Genomic DNA, 10,919 nt, shown 5'->3' on the forward strand with positions numbered 1-10,919 from the left:
GTTTTTTTATGTTTTCTTATGTTTTCTTATGTTTTCTTATGTTTTCTTATGTTTCTTATGTTTTCTTATGTTTCCTTATGTTTTATTATGTTTACTTATGTGTCGCAAACACATTATGGGAAGGTCTTGTCCGTGTATCCGTCCGTACATGCAATTTAAGCAAAAATCATAACAACTCAACTTGACTTAGCGGCGGATTTTGTAATTTTTTGGAGAAATTAAGTGCCTATTATGCGCAATTTTGGATTGTCGAAGAAAGGAATTTTTGAGTTCTAAAAAGAAACAATTTAATTTTTGCAATATTTTAATTCCCATAGGGGCATTAAACTTTATTTCAAGGCACAAAGTACATTAGACTCACATCAATTTCGAATCTGTTTTCGGTCCAGCACCATTCACTACATAACCGACTTTTTATAATCAATCAATGGTGGATTGAGAAGAAGTAAAAGTTGTTAATTCTCATTAAAAATGCACGCATTAAGAAAATTATGCTTCCCGAAGAAATACCACAGCATTGGGTGACATCACCGTGGATTCCCCAAAGGATTATTATTGTTTTTATGGAGAAGAACCGTAAGTTGTTTCAGAACCGTTTTGTTGAAACATAAGACACCCAGTCAAGTTTATGGTAATTATTTTAATATTATTCACCGATAATGTCTCGCTTGTTCAGAGAAGAGATGGGATAATAATAAAATTGGTAGCTTTTTATAAACAATTACTGATCAAATCCTTCGTTTCTGTTTCAGAAATGCATTTATGCTTAATTTGCGTTAACATTTTAATTTAATTCAAATTTTATTCTGCTAATTTGAGGATTACTTTTACTTTTAGTTACTGAATTAGCAAAAATACGTCGGATCCGCTCCTTTCTGTACGAAAAGACGATTTATTATAAGTCTAGAAACGCTAGTAAAAAACTGGAATTAATTAGTACCTAATGTATTTTTTTCATCGCAAATAACTTCTATTAGTATTGATGTTATACGTCTTTACTCGTAGGTATATCTCTAAAGCAGCCATCTTGAAAAAATGGCGACCGTTGCTGATGCGACCGGCGCGTTTTTAAACTTTTAAGTGACTTTTTTTGAATTTCCACTATTGTTTGTATTTAACGTAATGGTTCCTAAGCCATAAGTTATTATTTGTTTCTGAGGGTCACTAAACACTTTAATTCACAATTTTACGCGTTTGTTTTTTTCTGTACGCAAACTTCGCTACTGCAGGCGCACGCAATTCTTTCCGCAGATCTCGATGCAATAAATTACATGTAACCGCATTAATAGCGCTAACAAATCTACCCTGCGATAAATTACGGGTGGTTATTTTAACTCAACTCAACGTGAACACACCACGCGTTAAATTACGGTATGTTTTGCTGGCAAACTTTTGCCTTCAATGTTCTGCTAACTTCACGGACCCGTTCAATGTTGGATTCGTTATTTTGGTGTTGAGAAACCTCGGATTCGAAATTGCGTCAAAATCTGTTTTTGGCAGTTTCGTTTAGAGGTACGCCAACGCCAGTCTGAATTGAAGAGGGCCAGTTTCCCTTTATACTTTCCTTCGAGATATCACATGATAGGAGTTTTGACGTCAAACCACATTATATGAACCTATTAACGGCCCTACGTTTATGCTAGAAAGAGAAAACCACAGCCAACTATACTACCCGAACAATAATTTGTTTTATGTCAAAAAAAATGGCACAAAAAAATAAAATTATATGCAAACATCCATTGGATTACTTATTCGTTTAGGTATAGGTTACGGGCCCAGGTAAAGGTCACATAATAACAATAATTAAACAAACGCGTAAATCGAGATAGGTATACGAAACACGGCACGGAAAACTTGATTCAGAAAATTGCTAGTGCTGAGACAATTAGAGGTGTTATTTGAACAATGTGATTTCTCACACCTACAAAGTTTGTATGCGCTATGTTCATTGTGAATTTTACAAAAATGTCTCCAAATCCAAAATCATTTCGTCAATTTTTCGAAACCTTCCTGTATGGATATGTCATCTTTCAGTTTTCGAGCATCTTACAAGTAGATATTAAGGTCTAAGCGGCCACAATCAATCAGCTACTGAAACTTTTATGTATAATTTATTCAGTTATTTACGTTCCTAAATTCCAAACACCTTAGGAAGCACAACACGTTCATAAAGTTTTGATTATTAAGGAAGGTTAAATCCGAATATGTCTTAATCATTTTTAATAGCGAATATAGAAATATCATTGGGAAAATTATATAAAACAAAACTGTCGAGTATCAAGGCCGCACGAGACACGGCTAACGCATTTCTGCCATTTTACCTAATTAACAGTTTTTAATTGTTTTTATTATAATGCACATATGGCTAAATGTTAAGTGACTGGTAATTGTAGTAGGTAATTGTTCGTTGTTGAGCAACATCGGAGACGAGGTGCGTTCTTTACTAATTAACTAGCTCATCAAAACACGTATTTTCTGGTGAGAGAGGAGTAAAGAGCAAAATACACGAACCGTCATTAAAAGTTCGTATATTAAACAATTGATTCTATACAGGGCGTTTTATAATATATGCGCAGTACCTACCTCGTAGCTCGCCCAAAAATTTGAAAGAAAGTTTCTATTAACCTACCCTCTAAAATGCAAAATTTTCCAGATACAAGGTTTTTGAAATTGAAAATATATTTTTGCGATTTTCTCCGGAACCGTTCATCGTACAGGAGACAGTTTTTGTAAGCATTTTCTACTCAGAAGTGAGTTTTGTACGAATTTTTTTAATTGGTGAAAATTTTGAAGGGGTAGTGGGTGTTTTTCTCCCCAACTTCGACGCCACTGGTAAAAGTAAGGTTTTCTTGGTCAAAAGCTCTAAAGTTTCGGTAACAATCAGCTGTTATGTTGAAAAACATGGTCAATTTTAAAAAAAAACATATTTTTTACTAATTAAACAACATTCATTTAAACATTGAAACAAGTAATTTAAAAAAATGACAAATCATAGCATAGACGATACAACGATGGTCAAATTAGGAAAAAGGTGCGCATTTAAATATAGTTGTTATCATGCTAGAAAATTCCGATTGCTTCCGAAGATATGTCAGAAAAACCGAAATTTGTTGATTTCGTTTTTATTTTTGATATTTGAACAAATACAAAACAATAAAAAAAACACTTTGCCACTTTTTGAACTCCACAAGACACCGTTGAGAGTTTTCCAATATAACGATTCGTTTCGGAGAAATCACCATCGACATTATATGGCCCGTAAAAAAAGTACACACTGTATTGAGTAGTATCTTTTACGATATACGACACAAAAAAACAACAGCTAGAAACTGTTGGTTTCAACAGGGTGGTGCACCTGCGTACAACGCGAGAACTATCAGACGAATTTGCTGGAAAAGGGAAAATTTGTCCGATATACAGGGTGTTTTTTTGGCAGCTTTAGTTAAACGTTTCTGGGAAAGTAAAAGGCGTAGGTTTTTGAAAGTTTGTACTTAGGAGTTACTCCGAATCTATGTAAAATATTTTCAAAATGTCCGCACACCGGAAGTAGATAGTAATTCCGTTATTTTAAATGGCAACCCCTATTTTTTATTGCATTTTTGGATTCTACGTGAAATTTCAGTCCTTTTGATACCCATATGTCGATATCTGCCATTTATGGTTTTTTAAGTTATTTTGACTTTAAGAAAAAATATGGCGGAAGCAGATGGTACCTTGATAATTGATTACTTGAAAAAGGTTACAGTCATGGCAACCCATTTTTATCAATGCGTAGAGAATGAATAGGGCTTTCTTTTAGTGTACTTAAAAAAAAGTTAAGTTGCGTACAACCGCACCTATGGAGATCCAAATTTAAGAAACTTCAATGTCTATAAACTCAGTTTGGAATGACCATGTTCTTAATATTGCATGAGATAGAGAATCGAAATTGGCATATTTTGATATTACATGTTCCTATAGCTATCTTTAACAGTTTCTGATTTATTCCCATTTCATTGAATTGATCTCGGAATTGATGCAATTTTTTTTCGCATTTTCTTTTTAGTAGTTGGCCATGATTTTATAACAATCGAATTTTAAACAAATCAAGGAATGGATTCTTTAATACCATTGATTCTAGTTCTAGTCTAAATAATTCATTAATAAATAACTCATTTGTTAAGGATATAGGACGGAAAATTTTTGAAAAATCTAAACAGTCGTTCAACTGAATTTCTTAAACAACGTATAAGTCTGGAAATTAAGAGAGGTAATGCGATATATGTTCTAGCAACAATTCCATACCAAAAATGTTTCAACGAAGTTTTATTTTGCATTGAATTTATTTTGTTAATCTTGCATTTCCAATTCAATTCATTTTCTTAAATATTCTCTTGTAGAGCTTTGTATCACTTGTGCTTCAACGGTTTGAAGTGCATTTGGGGGTATAAAATTTCCAAAAATTCATACAATTTCCTTCCAGTTTTCGAATGAATGTACGGAAAGCACGCGCCGCGATTCTGCCCATTTCACCATAAATAACAATTAAGTTTCAAAATAGGTGAAACCACTACGAGTCATTTTTCGATTTTTGAAAAACTTATGTTAACCTATAACAGTGGGTGATGGATTAGTGTCACTAGATTTGTTTAAAATTCAATTGTTATAGAATCATGGCCGACTACTAAAAAGAAAATCCGAAAAAAATAGTGTCAATTCAATAAAATGGGAATAAGTCAGAAACTGTTACAGATAGCTATAGGAACATGTATTGTCAAAATATGCCCATTTCGATTCTCTATCTCATGGAATAGTAAGAACATGGTCATTCCATTAAAAAAAACTGAGTTTTTAGTCTTTGAAGTTTCATAAATTTGGATATCCATAGGGGCGGTCGTACGCAACTTAACTTTTTTTTAAGTGCACTAAAAGAAATCCCTATTCATTCTCTATGCACTGATAAAAATAGGTTGCCATGACTACAACCGTTTTCAAGTAATCAATTATCAAGGTACCATCTGCATCCGCCATTTTTTTCTTAAAGCCAAAATAACTTATAAACCATAAATGGTAGATATCGACATATGGGTATCAAAAGAAGTGAAATTTCACGTAGAATCCAAAAATGCAATAAAAAATAGGGGTTGCCATTTAAAATAACGAAGTTACTATCTACTTCCGGTGTTTCCGGAAGTGCGGCCATTTTGAAAATATTTTACATCGATTCGGCCTTCAGAGTAACTCCTAAGTACAAATTTTCAAAAACCTACCTATTTTACTTTCCCAGAAACTTTTAACTAAAGCTCCCAAAAAAACACCCTGTACATTCTTGCAGAGTGCACAATGTCAACTTTCTTATTTATTGATATTTTTTTTGAAATTTTTTTCAGATGCTTCTAGTAAAGTCATTCATATCGCGTATTGTAGAATCGCAGATTCCGCAAGGGAAATCATCTTATTAACGGAAACATTTCTTTGAAATCTTAAACATAGACTGGACTGCCGTCTTTATTTTAAACATACTAAATTGCATATTCATTTAGAAGTAAACATAGGGATTTGTGTGTATTGTTTTCCCTATGTCTACTTTAAAATGGCAAAAACTCTTCTGAAGGACGCCTAATTTTATGCAACCAAAATAACCTCTTAAAACAAATGAAAATCTGGCTGTCATATTAATTAATTGGAATAATTGCTTTGGCTTATTTATTTTTATTTTGTTCGTGTGCGATGTATCCAACTAAAGAAAAAGTCGATATTGTCAACTGCCGGGTAACAGTCTAAGGAGCGTAAAAGATTTATTTTCTGTGTTAATCACTTTAAAACTAGTGGTTATTCAAATGCGATCCACATAAGACACCGTAAACAACCCTCAGTTTTAATGGACGGTATGAAACTGAACATTTTCATTTTTGTAGAGGAGAATCCCATAAGAAACTTAAGGGAAATAGCGGCCGAATTTAATATCTCTTCATCATAACCTAAAAGCATACTATTTACTGTCGCTAGAATGACAGTGCAGAATGCGTGCGCATGTTGCAAGGTTGCAAAAAATTAAGTATCTTTCAGAAGAGTTTTTGTCATTTAAAAGTGGACATAGGAAATCCCTATGTCTACTTCTAAATGAATACCACTGTATACGTAAGAACAGCGGGACCTCCCTCTATTAAATACGGGTTGATATTCCGCTGTGTTTGGAGGGTATTTGAATCAATTGTTCAAAAGATTTGAAATTGTAAAATACAACTCATCGAATTTTATAAATTAGTCTTGAAATTCTTTTTGTTTTGTTATATCTCCAATTCATGAATTTTGATTTTCTAAATGAATTTTAGCCCATTTTTTTTCATCATGAGGACACTCACAAAGAGGACCGGAGCATTTGGACGAGACATATCCATAAGTGCGAATATTTCGAAAACGGAGGGCCGGATATGAGTACTTACCAAGCAAGAGGAACGCAAAATGACGGTGAATTTTGTTTTAATGTCTCAAATGTGTGCCAGACGGCCATTAAATGTGTATGTGTAAAGAACTCCCCTCTCCATTAGTTATTGAAAAAGAAATTAAACAAACTTTTGCATGGTACTATAAATTTGTGTCAAAACGTCTTATCGTAGCTTTGCGTGGTGTAAAGTAGATGGGGTTCTTATCTTAACAATTGTCTCGTGTGGTTTGTATCTAGGGTAAGAACCCATTTTAGTTTAGCGAAGCTTTCTAAGGACCAGCTAATATAAGAACCCATTTTACTTTAACTAAGATAAAAACCACTCGCGTCGTCTACGTGGGCTAGACAGTGGGCGGGGCTTGTGACGTCATAGTCCATAATGATTAATTAAATCGCATGTCGCAATTAGTTCATTGATCAAAATTAAAGTTTAATTAAACTAATAATTAATTACATAGTGAAATTATATCCGCGATTCTGCCAGTGCGAAACCGCAAAAACAGTCAATTAAAACCCGAAATAAATGAATTAATCAAATTAAAGTATAAATTGCACGAGATTATTCAAAATTCCTAGAAATAATCAAGTCAGCGAATCAATTTAATTGACCTTGATTGATCCCGCGAATTAAAATAATTCTGACAATTAAACCGGAAATAAAATCCAAGATGGCCGCTTATGGCCGTTTACTTACAAACCTAGTAGAGTAAAAGTCTGATGGGCTAGTCAGATCTCTACTCCGACTAGGTTTGCATGTTCTCGGTCCGTTCGACATTAGTAAATGCCTGTTATTATATACACTTCCACGTTAAAACAATCCTAGGTGTGTAGGCGTGTAGGTGTCTACATCTACTTTGCCTACCAACCCTTCAGAAAGAAATTTTAAGAACAACAATATAACGCGAATCTTTAAATCGCGATTTATTTATTTATTTATTTATCTATTTATTTATTTATTTATTTATTTATTTATTTATTTATTTATTTATTTATTTATTTATTTATTTATTTATTTATTTATTTATTTATTTATTTATTTATTTATTTATTTATTTATTTATTTATTTATTTATTTATTTATTTATTTATTTATTTATTTATTTATTTATTTATTTATTGTGCCTCTTGTTCTAGGCTCTCAACAGGCTTACGCCCAATTACGGAATGACCTAATATAAGAACCACTCAAAATTACGTCATCGACGTGGACTAGACAGTGGGCGTGCTTTGTGACGTCAAAATCCATGATGAATAATTAAATCGCTTGCCAGAATGATCAAAATTTAAGTCTAATTTCAAGTAATTATATCCACGAAACTTAATTAATTAAACTAAATTAATTTACCCATCAGAGTAGGAAACCATTCAAACAGTCAATTAGTAATTTAGAACGCCAACTAAATAAATTGATCAAATCCAAATTCAACGAAAGTATTCAAAATTCTCAGAAATAGCCAATGAAGTCCCCGAAAACACCCTCGCCCACGTGAGCATAATCCCGAAGCAATTTATTTGACCTTGATTGGCTCCGCGAATTAAATCGGAAATAAAATCCAAGATGGTTGCTTTTGGTGTCTCTGTCCTACTTTTATTGTTAAATATTTCTTACACTTTTACAAACTGAACCGAACCGGTATCTCCTTAACTTATCATCTTATTATGCGCCATTTTGCATCGTTGTAAAGAAATTTTGCGCCCTAATAGAAAATGAGTTATTCCAAAAAACCCTTATCCTAGACAATTTCATAACGATGCGGATTTGTTCAAAAATTAAGTTTATCTTATTCAGAAATTAAACGCTAATTATGCGCCTCTTAGCACCGTTAAAATAAAATTCGTTTGTATGAAAGTTTGCTTCCGAGGTTTTTCAAAAATCGTTATCTCGTGGGGCCGCACATTTTATTAAATAATGTTTCTTTATGAAGAAATGTGCCTGTTAACGCCGCTGGAATGAAATTTTGCGCTTTCAGGGAAAATCAGTTACTTAGTTCAATAGTAACTATTCCGGTCAACTGCATAACGCCACGCTTTTTTATAAATGCATTATTGGCTCTTCTAGTACAAAAACAGTCACGTCAATCATCGCAGGGGGCCGCCCACTGTAAAACTGGTCGCCTGTGTGGTGTACACAAATTATGCTATTATATTTTCATCTATCTAGCCCATGCGAAGAAAAAGACATAAGTTTTGAAGTGGGCGACTGTTTTCACAAACCTAGGCAGAATAAAGATTTGAAGGGGTAGGTCAAACCTCAACTCTGACTAGGTCTGTGCCGAACTCGCCTTCGGCTCGCTCGAAACTAACGTAGGCAGAGTAAAAACCTGATGGGGCAAGTCAGATTTCTGCTCCGCTTAGGTTTGTGAGTTCAAATATATCACGTTCTTGAGGCAGAAGGGAATATACCCGATCACGATAAGAGGTCGAGGAGGAGGGCTAAGGTTGGTAGAAATTAATTCCTTTCGTTGAGACCTTTCATTAAAATACTATACCCACCAACCTCATTTTCATGCATAAATCTGAGACCAATTGGTTGTCGTATGTAAAAGTTTTTATTTTCAAAAACAGCATCTCAGGAAATAATTCGTGGGGGGACCCCCCTTTTAGACAGCGAAATTTGATGGCCGTCCGTCCGGACCCACTTTTGCCGTTTCGAACTACTTCTAGGGGAATGGTCCTAGATTCCTAACCTCCTCCTAACACATGTTCTACATTTCATGGTATTGTAATGAAAGGTCTCAACGAAATAAATTGGTATGTACAAACTATAACTTTCCCGTGTGACTCTTTTTCGAGATCAATGAGCGACGGGGCCTGAAGGAGGGGTGGGGGGGAGGGGTTAAAAATTAATTTTATCTCTCATTATATTCCGAGTTGTATTCTAATTAAAGGTCTCAACGAAAGACCGTTTTCTACCAATTACAGCCCTTCTTTCTGTCCTTATCAAAGTACGGGGCGGGGGGGGGGGGGGGGGAGTGGAACTAGTTTTTATCCTTCATGGTACTCTAATGAAAGGTCTCAACGAAAGGAATTAATTTCTACCAACCATACCCCTCCTCCTTGACCTCTTATCGTAATCGGGTATATTCCCTTGTGCCTCAAGAACGGATTGTCGGAAAAGAGTACTCACAAAGGGCGATTGAGACGTCTGCAAGAAATGCACAATTTTCACTTGTTATTTTTATTTTTTAAAACCTCACTCCCCCTTTTATTATTTACATTTACAATAGTGGCTAAATTAACGCCACCGCCACCCGAACTGCCTTCCATTTCGACACCTTATTAAATATTTATAATCCACAGATGGATCGTGGAGTAATATATTTGATCAATTTTCAGGCTGGCACGTCCTTCAACTTCCAATAACCTGTTCTTCAGAACCGTAAAAAACCGAAAAGAACCGAAAAAAGTAATAAGGGTTCCGGTTCTCAATAAGTTTCTGAAGGTCCGGTTTTCGGTTCTTTTTCGGTTCGGTCCGGGTTGGCAGAACAATCCGAAGGTATGCAAACGTGATACTTTTAAAACTAGTCCCGAGCGAACCGAAGGCGAGTTCGGTACAAACCGCAACAGACCTTTACTCGCCTTCGGCTCTCTCCGCCCTGGTTTAGGTGTTATTAAACTTGCACTGAAACCGAAGACAAGTTCAACACAAACATAGGTAGAGTGACCTTTACTCTACCTATGTTTGTGTTGAACGCGGCCAGTCAGACTCAGGAGTTGGAACCCATATGAAATCGGTTTCGGTTCCGCAAGAATCATTTTTTAGGGATTCCGGTATAGGTTCCGGTTTTGTGACCAGTAATTTTCGGTTCCGGTTCCAGTTTTTTTTCGTCCTTTTCTTCAGGGGTAGTTTCAACTATTGCTTTCCTTATACACTCTTCAACCTTCTTACTGTTTTTGATTCATTTTATAGGTATTAGTCACTCTAAAATATTTTATATTTGTTTAGTATTAAGGTTAACTTGGTAGAAGCAAATTGAATAATGTTAAATTTAAGAAAAAAAGCAAACACCAACACTTCAGAAGGAAATTTTAAGAGCAACAATATAACACGCATTTCCCGCAAACCGCAAGGTGTTAACTCTCCCTGCAAAAAAGGGGGAACCGAAAAATACCGGTGCTTTGGCACTAATAACAACGGTACCGGCATCGGTTCCGGTTGCCATGACTTTTCAAGTAACGGTTCCGGTTCCAAGTCAGAAACTTATAAATGCAATTGGTTCCGGTACCGGTTCTTTTCGGTTCCGGTTTCAACCCCTAAAAATTATAAGAATGCCATTCTGCGCTCCAATAGAATAATTAGCGTTTAATTTCGGGCGCATAAAAAGTTCGCTGTTTCCGTGAAGTTGACCGGGTCAAAATAATTTTTGTAATAACTTATTTCATTCAAGCGACGCAAAACGGCGCATAATTAGTACTTAATTATGCATTCAATTAAATCAAATTAATAGCTAATGACTCGGCACGCACCTGCAAACTATGACCAAACGATGCC

Source organism: Photinus pyralis, unplaced genomic scaffold (assembly GCF_008802855.1).
Source record: "Photinus pyralis isolate 1611_PpyrPB1 unplaced genomic scaffold, Ppyr1.3 Ppyr1.4_LG10, whole genome shotgun sequence".
Lineage (NCBI taxonomy): Eukaryota > Metazoa > Arthropoda > Insecta > Coleoptera > Lampyridae > Photinus > Photinus pyralis.